Source organism: Erpetoichthys calabaricus, chromosome 6, assembly GCF_900747795.2.
Source record: "Erpetoichthys calabaricus chromosome 6, fErpCal1.3, whole genome shotgun sequence".
Taxonomy (NCBI): Eukaryota; Metazoa; Chordata; class Cladistia; order Polypteriformes; family Polypteridae; genus Erpetoichthys; species Erpetoichthys calabaricus.
The window spans coordinates 140,275,882-140,286,739 of NC_041399.2; the positions used below are offsets into that span (position 1 = coordinate 140,275,882).

At 38.2% G+C, this 10,858-nt stretch overlaps 1 long non-coding RNA gene across 1 annotated transcript in view; it reads right to left on the reverse strand.

Annotated features, from left to right (window-relative positions):
- Positions 1 to 9,385, reverse strand: part of LOC127528411 (uncharacterized) — a 28,841-nt gene extending 19,456 nt beyond the window's left edge. Inside the window, exon 1 of the long non-coding RNA XR_007935303.1 lies at positions 9,282 to 9,385. This is a non-coding gene — a long non-coding RNA (uncharacterized LOC127528411). The remainder of the gene's footprint in view (positions 1 to 9,281) is intronic.
- Between the last annotated feature and the right edge of the window lie 1,473 nt (positions 9,386 to 10,858).

Sequence of the window (10,858 nt, forward strand, 5' to 3'; positions counted from 1 at the left end):
TGATACTGGTTTTAAATCATTAAATGGTGTTACACACGTGCACATGGGAGGCAGGTAAAGGATCTAAATAAGAGTAATTCCATGCCAGACCAGGTGGTGGAGGAGTGCATTGACCTTTTTTCTCACTTTCCTGCAGACCGTTCACGGGAAACTCTGCCTATCTCTGATGATGTCACATCCAGTTCCGGACCTTTGGGTGACATCACATCCAGTGAAGAACCCATGACTGAAGAGACTTCCAGTTCCAGCCCTTTTGATGATGTCACGTCTGGATATGAACCTATGGAAGAAGACCCTTTGATACCGTTCTCAATTACTTCACTTTCTTTTCTGGCCTTTAAAGTCGCCATATTTTACTAACCTAATCAGTTCTGTTTTGGACTCTGTTCTGCCAACACGAGGGCTAGCAATTTACCCATTTGCAGCCAGGGAATATTATATGGGTGGCTGCCCCAAACTTTTTTATGACTCTTGTGTCTGCTTTTTGTGACAATGGGTATGCTCTTGTCTATTTATCCAAATTCTGTATGTCACACCAGTCATTCAGACAGCCTACATCTACCAGTCAGTAGTCTCTTGTTGTCCCTTGCACTAAGTGTAAAACTAAGGGGGACAGGGCTTTTGCAGCTGCTGCACCTCATCTGTGGAATTCTTTACCTAATTACATTAAGCAGTCACCTTCAATTGAAGATCTAGATCATTTCTATTTTCTCGCTTTCCATGACCTTTAGTGATACTGATGGTTCCCTCCTCTTAGACATTTATTTGTTTCAAATAACTGCTGGTTGTATTTTGTTTTATTGTATGTTATGTCTACTTGTTTTATTTATGTTTATTTTATATTTTAATGTAAAGCACTTTGGCTACAGAATCGCTGATGTTGCTTTAAATGTGCGATATGTGTGATAAATTGACATTGACATTATTATTTGGCTTTTGGTTACAGGAAAAAAAACTAAGTTTTTGCAATTATAAAGAGCAAGTTAAATACAATTAACACAAAAGAAGTAAGTTCAATTAGTGACAGCAAGGACTGGAATGAAAACCTGCAGCCACTCTGCAACCTTTCAGGATCTGAATTTGACACCCCGGTCTTACAGGGTTAGCTAGAAGCTGTAGTTTTGAAAAAGAAAGTGCCATTCAGTAGAGCTCTAGTGGGACAGTCACAGGGTGTTTACCAGATGACCCAGAAACGCTTACTGCTTAGACTAGATTAACAACCAGAAGCATTTCAGAGTCATCACTTAGGGATGAATAATTCCCTTGTCACGTTTTTATCATTAATAAAACCATTTATGTTATACTGTTTGGTGTCAGTTCTCTGACAATTTGTAGTAATTGTAATGAATTTTTTTAACTGTTTTTTTCTTTTTTTATTTTGAAGTGTGTAGCCCGTGTTGAAACATAGAACTAGTTAAAATGAGGTAGGTGACCTTTTTAAAAAAGCATCATGGCAGAAAATAGCAGCCACACAAAATTCTGAAAAAAAATATTTCAAGTGAGAGCAGTTAAAGCTCATTTTTTAAAAGAAAGTAATCCAGGAGAGATGCCTTCAGAGAGGACATGGTGTTAGTTCCCACAGACTGAAATGATTATGCTGTTCTAAGACATTCAATCTCTTTTAAGTGTAATGTGTTTTTATCTTAAAAGCTAATTGCATTTTGCCATTGCCTCAGACAGATATCAAAATTAGCAGGACATATTTGTTTTATTTTGTTGCCTACATTTTTCCCTCTATCACAGGATTTTGCAGCCTTGGTATTAGAGGGCACCTGCCAAGAAATATTTGTACATCCAGTCACCCTACAGCCTCTATTTCTCAAAACAGGGAATGCTTATAATATATTCTTGCTCTCATTAGGCCAGCAGCAGGTTCCATTAAGAATTGATGCTCGTTAAGGGTCTCTGCTTCTACTGTAAAGTACTTCTAAATTACCTAAAGATATTGACTAATTTACCTTCTAGTGTAAAGCACTTCTAAATTACTAATTTACTAATGCCTTGTACTAGAAATGGGAGCATTCAGTAATCAGCAATCCATTATATGAGGCTGCTACTGACTTAATGAACAAATAACTTGAATAAATGTTTCTAGATTTTCAAAATCACTGATAGGCAGAACTATAATATATTCTGGACAGGTGTTCTCAAGAGCCAGAGTTTGGAAAGGCTGATCTATTGCATGGAGAGAGACATGTAGCCATGATTGACTGTTGTGATGTATCACTTCTCCTCCTGGCTTGGCATTCACAAATGGAAAAGCAATCTGAATATCACAGCACTGAGCCAATAATAGTAGATGTTCTTTCTAATGCCAGTGGAAAAGCAGCATAGGTTTACTAAGCTTGTACTCTTGTAAATGTTTCCACTGGGCCTTGTATATGTCAAACGTCCTAAAAGGAAAAACAAAACACAGTTGAAAAGTCCTTATTTATTTTTTCTACTGCTGCCAATGTGGAAGATGAAAAATTCCTTTACTTTTTTCAGTAGTACTTTTTTGTAAAGCCAAGTGGACTTTATTACTGAGGAACGCACAGACAAAGAATTGAGCATTTCAGTATCTTATTACAATATTTCCCTCAGGCAAATATTATGAGGAGAGTACCCCAGCACTACAGGACCCCAAAATAAAACAATGCCAGATGAAAGGGTGCCAAATTCAAGAGCTTAATTCAATGAAACTGCAAGATGCTACAGATAAGATGTGCTCAAAGAAAACTAATGTACGTAGTTATTAGCACATAACATATGACTGAAAAAACATAATGTTGAAGCAAGACATTTGTATGCATGATATTTACTATAATGACAGAAGAAACATACATTCACATATAGATCTATATGCTGCAATTCATACATGGTACAATAGATACAATGAACAAATACATAAATAATAGTCATATCTATTACAAAATAATAAATACAAATACAGTCAATTCTGATTATTCGCAGGGATTACATTTCTGAAAAACCTCAGAGAACTGATCTTATTAGAAAAATGGGGCTAGGTTCTGTCAGAGGACTGGCAGGAGGAGACAAACTTCATGTGGATGCACCAGCTCTCAAGCCTACTGAAATCTTGTTATGACTTTTACTTCCTCTACAGTCATGTTTGATCATCTTCTAGGTGCTCCACCAGAGGCTGTAAGTGACTGCATCAACACAAATCCGAGGACTTCACCAAACCATCTAATCGGTATTAGCAACAGGAAGTGTGTGCCAAGGGCAAGGACTTAGTCAGTGCGAGCTTATGACCCTCACTTACTGGAAATTCCTCGCATGTGGGGAGAAATTGTAAGCCCTTGCCCCCATCATGTGCAACTGTTACGAAATGCATTACACTTATGTAATACCACATAAGTGAGTCTGTGGGAACAGGATCTATTTTCTTGGAGTTACTAAATAGATAGATAGATAGATAGATAGATAGATAGATAGATAGATAGATAGATAGATAGATAGATAGATAGATAGATAGATAGATAGATAGATAGATAGATAGATAGATAGATAGATAGATAGATAGATAGATAGATAGATAGATAGATAGATCATCACAAAGGTTTGCATTTTTTTTCCTGTGCAGCAGTGGCTAGCTCATTTGCCCTACTCTCAAGTTATGAACCAAAGCTCTTTATCCTTTATTTCTTTTTTTAATTCACCCTGGCATCTCTTCTTCCCATCAGCAAATGATAGTGCCAACTCTCACCCCAGCTCTAGACTCATCAGAACTGTAGGCAGATTTAAACCAACATTCAGGGCAAGTTATTAGGTCACAGAAACCCAAGGCTACACTTCTGTGCATCGATTGGTTGCCTCTATTACTGAAACAGTGCATAGTCTTTAGAGTGGGAGTTTTTAATAGCAGATTTTACACTGCTTCCCTTCTCTGACACAGCATAAGGTATGGCAGGAGTGTCACTGACTTTTAAACAGACCTCATCAGTTTCAGTCTTAAAGGAATAACATGGTTCAGGGTTCCAATGCTTCCATATGTTGGCCAGAAATTCTTCCCATATCCCAGCATCTCACTCTCACTGAATAAAGAGTAAAGCAGTCCTTAAAATTTATTGGGTCACCAGCCATTACATCCAAGGTGAATCCCCTCAGGTTCCTCGAAGGATACATTCTCGCTTTCCTGCTCTAGGTTCTATTTGCTGTGTGCCAGAAATGGCAGCCTCTTGTGGCTGCAGTATTCTCAAAGTGGCATACATTGGTGGTCTGTCACTACCCGGGTTTAAGCTTTCTAGCTTTCTAGGGGACTGTACTCTGCTCTGTACAAGCCAGTTTCTCAGTAGCAATAAACAGAGGCCAAGGGAAAGCATTTGCATCTGTGTGTATGTGGGGCATAGCAGCACAGACATTAGTTAAAGAACCTCATTTCAGTTCCTTACCTGGTCTCTGTGTGACACTTTCATATACCTCTGTGCCTTCAGGATTTCTTCAATCATTCCCTCAGTAGTAGTGAAAGTGGGTATCTATATGTATGAATGTGGCTGCTGATGATCTTGCATGCTTGCCCCAATATTAGTAGGATCCTGAGCACTGTTTACTGTAAGTTGAGTGTGTGCCTCCTCCTTGTGTCTGTGTGAGTTTTTCTCCTACATCCCAAAAATATGCATATTGGGCTAACTGGCAATTTGTATTGGCTCAGTTTGATTCATTGTGGCAGTGTGCCATCATGTCCTGTTTTGTGTACAATGCTGTAGTAACAGATTCTAGTCCTGCAAACATGAAAATATTTCAGTGGGTTATAAAATAGACAGACGGTTGGATATTGCATACCATTTTGTTTTAAGTTTTAAATATAGGGATATATTTAAACATACACACACCATGTATTTTGGGCAGTATGATAGCAAAGGTTACAAATTAACCAGGGGGTAATCCCTGGCTAAGTCTCTTTTCCATTGATTTATTTCTTTTGTTGTCTCTTTGAAAGTTCTGTTTTTGAAAAGGTTTTCTTCTCAGTGAATACTGTTTTCCTAGTTATGTTTTACTGTATAATGTTGCTTTTATATCTATAAGTTCATGTTTATATGTTGGTTGTATTCTTAATATTAAGCCTACAGGGGCATGGCCCCCCTGACCTTTATATTCCAACAGCCACAACTAGGTGGCTCTTTGGCATTTTAGTTTCTACTTCTGTCTTTTGAATCTCATTCTCGATTTTGTAAGTACATCATTCTTCTGATTTTTTGGTTATGAACTTTGACTTGTTAAAGTTTAAAGATTTACTGGATTATGGACCGGATTTGTTTACTTACAGCAGGGGTGAGCAACTTTGGTACTGGAGGGCAGCAGTAGCGGCAGGTTTTTGTTCCATCCCAGTTACTTAATGATGAGTCAATTATTGCTGATGAAGCTCTAATTGCTCTAACAGCATTTTGATGTTTAATTTTAGTTGTCTCACTCATCATAACCTGTCTCCGTAGTGACCTGTGTGTATTCACTATGAACTGTCTGGTTTAATAAAATATTTTGAAGGAAACTGAAGAGAATAAAACTGAAGGACTCATCTGTTTTAGGCTTCAAATCATTGGAATGATATGCTTGGAAAGGAAAGCATGTACGATATAAGAATGACCTGACAATGTTGAGCTAGAACACTAACAAGCTTATAGTGGCAAGGATTAGTTTTTAATTAAGCAACTGGTTGGGAAAAGAAACCTGCAGACACTGTAGCCCTCCAGGATCGACATTGTCCAACCCCGGCTTACACGTTTGCATTTTAGACATAACCTTTTTTTGTCTCCTAAATATGTTTTTGCTCTTGCTCTATACTTTTTAATCTTTGCAAATAAACATTTTAAACATTAAATGAACTTTTAGTTTATATAGATGGATTTATGCTTCTTTTTCTTGTTGCTTTCTGGATACCAAGTTTGGGCCTGTGCAGCCCATAAACCAACCACTTGAGCTAGGTTGCTTTGGAGTTGTGAAGCCTATACCATTTTGATGCAGACCTGTGGTGAAGCACAGGTATTGTTTTTATTTTTTTTAGGCTTATCATCCTTTTTGAGAATATGAATGGGTGGGATCACAGATGAAGTATTCTAGATTTGAATCCTAAGTTGGGCTACAGTCTGTTTGAAGTGCACATGTTCTCCTTGTATCTTTATGAGAGTTTGTCTGCATATTCTAAATTTTATCCCATATTTCAGACATATATGGGATTCTTGGGAGAATAAATAAAGCGTCAAATAAAAGGTCTTTATTTAAAAAAAAGGTCACAGAAGAGCTTGTTAGCGGAAGGGAATACACAACGTACACAGCAGTGTACTGCTAGAGCAAGAACTGAGCAGCTACTAATCAGGAAGGATCAAGAAATTAAATGTAATTTGTAAATGAAAGGAAAGTTCTTAACTGGGAACTTGGACCAAATTCATAGTGAACATGGGAACTGCTCATTTTGTGATGCCAGAAACACATTAAATCACTAGCAAATGTTGTTTTAATTGACAGTCTCGGATGATAAAGGATGAGTGGTACTGGTTTATAAAGCATTGTATCTGTGACATCACATGAACAGACCAAGGACCATGCCTTGAAACAACCAGGAGTTATGTCCTACCAATGGAAGAACCAAAACAGCATTGCGGTAAAGCAAAATTATCATAAAATATTTTTAATCCAAGAAACAAAATAGAAACAAAATACACAAACAGAAATGATCCATGACATTCTTCTTCTTGTTTGTCTTGTGGCTGCTCTCATTAGAGGATGTCACAGTAGATCATCTGTTTCCATATTTTCCTTTCCTCTGCATCTTGTTCCATCACACCCACCACCTGCACGTCCCCTCTCACCACATCCATGAATCTCCTCTTAGGCCTTCCTCTATTCCTCTTGCCTGGAAGATGTACCCTTAGCATCCTTCTCCCAATATACCCAGCATCTCTCCTTTGCACATGTCCAAGCCAACACAATTTCTGCTCTCTGGCTTTGTCTCCAAACCATACAACCTAAGCTGACCCTTTAATGTGCTCATTACTAATCCTGTCCCTCCTCGTCACACCTAATCTAAATCCTAACATCTTTAACTCTGCTACTTCCAGCCCTGTCTTGTGCCATTTTGTTACTGCCACCATTTCCAACCCATATAACACAGCTGGTCTCGCTACCTAAACTAGACTTTCTCTTTCACTGTTATTGGTACCAGTCTGTCACAAATCACTCCTGACACTCTTCTTTCTCTTCTCCACTCTTACATACTTCTCTGCCACTCCTGACTTCCTCATTCAATACCACAACTCATCTCTAGGCATTCTGTCATATGCTTTCTCCAAGTCCACAAAGACACAATGCAACTCTTTCTGGCCTTCTCTATACTTCTCCATCAACACCTTCAGAGAAAACATTGCATCTGTAGTGCTCTTTCCCAACATGAAACCACACTGCTGCTCGCTAATTATCACCTCCCTTCTTAACCTAGCTTCCACTACTCTTTCCCATAACTTCATGCTGTGGCTGATCAATTTTATTCCTCTATGGTTACTATAGTTCTGCACATCAGCCTTATTCTTAAAAATCAGTACCAGTACACTTCTTCTCCACTCCTCAGGCATCCTTTCACTTTCCAAGATTGAATTAAATAATCTGATTAAAAACTCCACTGCCATCTCTTCTAAACACCTCCATGCTTCGACAGGTATGTAATCTGGACATACAGCATTCCCATTCTTCATGCTTTTCATAGCTGTCCTTACTTGCTCCTTGTTAATGTGTTGCACTTACTGATTCACTATCTCCTCATCATCCAACCTTCTCTCGCTTATTCTCTTCATTCATCAACCTCTCAAAGTACTCTTTCCATCTATTCAACACACTCTCCTTGCTTGTGAGTATGTTTCCATTATTATCCTTTATCACCCTAACCTGCTGCTCATCTTTCCCAGCTTGGTCCCTCTGTCTAGCTAATTAGTAGTGTCCAATCTCTCATCATACACCTTATCTTTAGCCTTCACCACCTCTCTTTTCATCTTTCACCTTATCCACATGTATTACTGTCTATTTTCTTCATCTCTCTTGAATTCCACCTTGCAGTCTTCCTTTTTCAGCTGCCACCATTTGATCCTTGGCTCTGTCCTCGTTATTTTCCTCTTCTTGATCTCCACTGTCATTCTACAGACCACTATCCCATGCTGCCTAACTACACTTTCCCCTGCCACCACTTTGCAGTCTCCAATCTTCTTCAGATTGCCCCTCGTGCATACAATATAATCCACCTGTGTACATCTTTCTCCATTTTTGTACATCACCCTGTGTTCCTCCCTCTTCTTAAAATACATATTCACCACAGCCATATCCACCCTTCTTGCACAATCCACTTTCATCTGACCTGCATTTCAGTCTCTGTTCCTTTCGCCAACATGTCCTTTGAAGTTTGTTCCAATCACCACTTTCTCTCCCTTGGGGACAGTCTCAACCACTTCATCCAACTCACTCTAGAAATCTTCTTTCTCATCCATCGCACACCCAACTTGCAGGGCGTATGCACTAACAACATTCATCATCACACCTTCAGTTTCCAACTTCATAATCATCACTCTGTTTGACATTCTTTTCACACTCTTGACATTCTATTCCTTCAGGATAACCCCTACCCCATTTCTTCTCCTGTCCATCACCATGGTAGAATAATTTGAACCCGTCTCCAAAACACCTGACATTACTCTCCTTTCATCTGGTCTCTTGCACGCACAATATATCAACCTTCCTTTTCTCCGTCATATCTGCTAACTCTTTCCCCTACTAGTCATACTGCCAACATTCAAAGTTCCTGCCCTTACTTCCACTCTCATACTCACCCTCCTCTCCTCCTGCCTCTGTACATGCCTTCCCCCTCTTCTTCTCCTTCAGCTAACGGTAGCCCAATTTCCGCTAGAACCCTGTTGGCTAACAGTACTGGTGGCAGCTGTTGTTAACCTGGGCCTCAACTGATCCGGTATGGAAATCAATATTGTTATCCACATATTGATCTGGCAAAATTTTACCCTGGATGCCCTTCCTGATGTAACCTTCCCAGTTTATCCAGGCTTGGGACCGGCACAAAGAATCACACTGGTTTATGCATCCTTCCGTGGCTGAGGTAAAATAATCCATGACATTCAAACCCCCCAAAAAACAAAGGAAAGTCCCAGAAAAAAATGTATTAACTACATAACACAGTTTTTAAAATAACTAATAGAAAGAAATAAAGATTATGCCCCTTGGACCTCAATATATGTCTAAATTGCTCTAAACTACAATAAACTTATGATTATAATTCTCTTTCTTACCTCCAACAGTCCACCTCTCACTCTAGCCTCTTCTGTTTCTATCACACCAGGGTAGGCCTTGTCCATAACTGCTTCCTAACTCTAAGTCCTCCCTGTGAGGGTACAGAGGCTCTTTAAAACTCTGACCTGGAATACTCCAAGTGTCATACTTGCATTTCCAAAAGAGTCAGCAATAAGGCCACTTCCCTGAAGTATCACTGTCACTGCATTCACTGACTATAGCTTGTAGACAACCTTTTGGGAGTTTTAATTATGGCCACATCATAATGCAGATACCCTCAAGTGGATTGGAGGACTGAATTAGAATCACATCTCAGTCTTTTTTTATTTTATTTTTCTGCCAGGGGAGAATTCCTGGCATCCACACTGGGCTGCCAAACCTCTCGCATTTTGTATTTCACATGTGCAAGTTAATTTAACTGGCAACTCTAAGTTAGGCAAGTGTCATTTCTGTGTGAGAGAGTCCTGCAATGGATTGGTGACCTGTCTGTTTGAACCCTGCCTTGCATTTGGGACAACCCTGAATTTATGTAAATTTCAGAATCTTATGCTGCTTTATTCGGAGGTTGAATAATTAAATGTGCTTTACAAATTAATACATTAAATTAGAGTATTTTATTTTTCAAAATTGTTGGGTTGTTTCTATTACATTTTTTAAACAGTTACATGAGGGCTCTGTGATGAAAGTGGGGTCCTTTGTCTGTTTTCAGTGAAGCTGACTTGTTAGATTATCACTCATGGGATATACTTCCTAAAATCTACAAAGTTTTTTATCACAGTGAAAGACACATCCATAATCACATTGCCTTTACAAATTTTGAGATAGCAGCAGGAAGTTCCAGAATTAAATTTAAGAAAATTCACTTCCTGTTTTAAGTAAACAAATATTCATGCCAGTTCTTTTAAAAATAATTAGCACAGCATGGCAAAAATATGATGATACTGGGAAAAAAGGCTTCAGAAAATAGATAGAAACATAAGAAACCCAATTAGATAGGTGCAGAGAATGATCAGAGCAGTAGATCAAAAGAAAAATCTGAGACAGATACAAACAATAATTTTATCCTTGAAAATAATGTCTCTGCAGCTGAGTGTGAATTGTTCAGTTAATATGAAATATACACTGAATGGTGCACACTTTACATAAATTCTTCATTATTCCAGCCATAGCTTCTGAGATTTTTTTTTATTTTATGAAACTTGTCATATTCTATTATTACTGCATCCTCTAAATATAGTTCTTTATGATGAAAATATTCACAATGTTTGGAAAAATCCATTTATTTCTTTAACCTTCCAAATGCATACGTACGACAAATAATGTTTTTTAAAGGAACATTCCACCCAAAAATTATATTTTGTATATGTTACTTACCCCAAGCTGTTTGTAGTGATGGCTGAGAAAAATTTTTAATCTCATGTTTTAATGCAGAACAGAGAGAAAATAGTTAATGATTTAATAGAACCCAACAGTGACCGATGATATACAATGGCAAACAAAATCAAAAATGTCCTTGAAAAAAATTGTTACTTCACTCATATTTTATCATCCATGTCAAGTCATCCAGTTTAGCTCA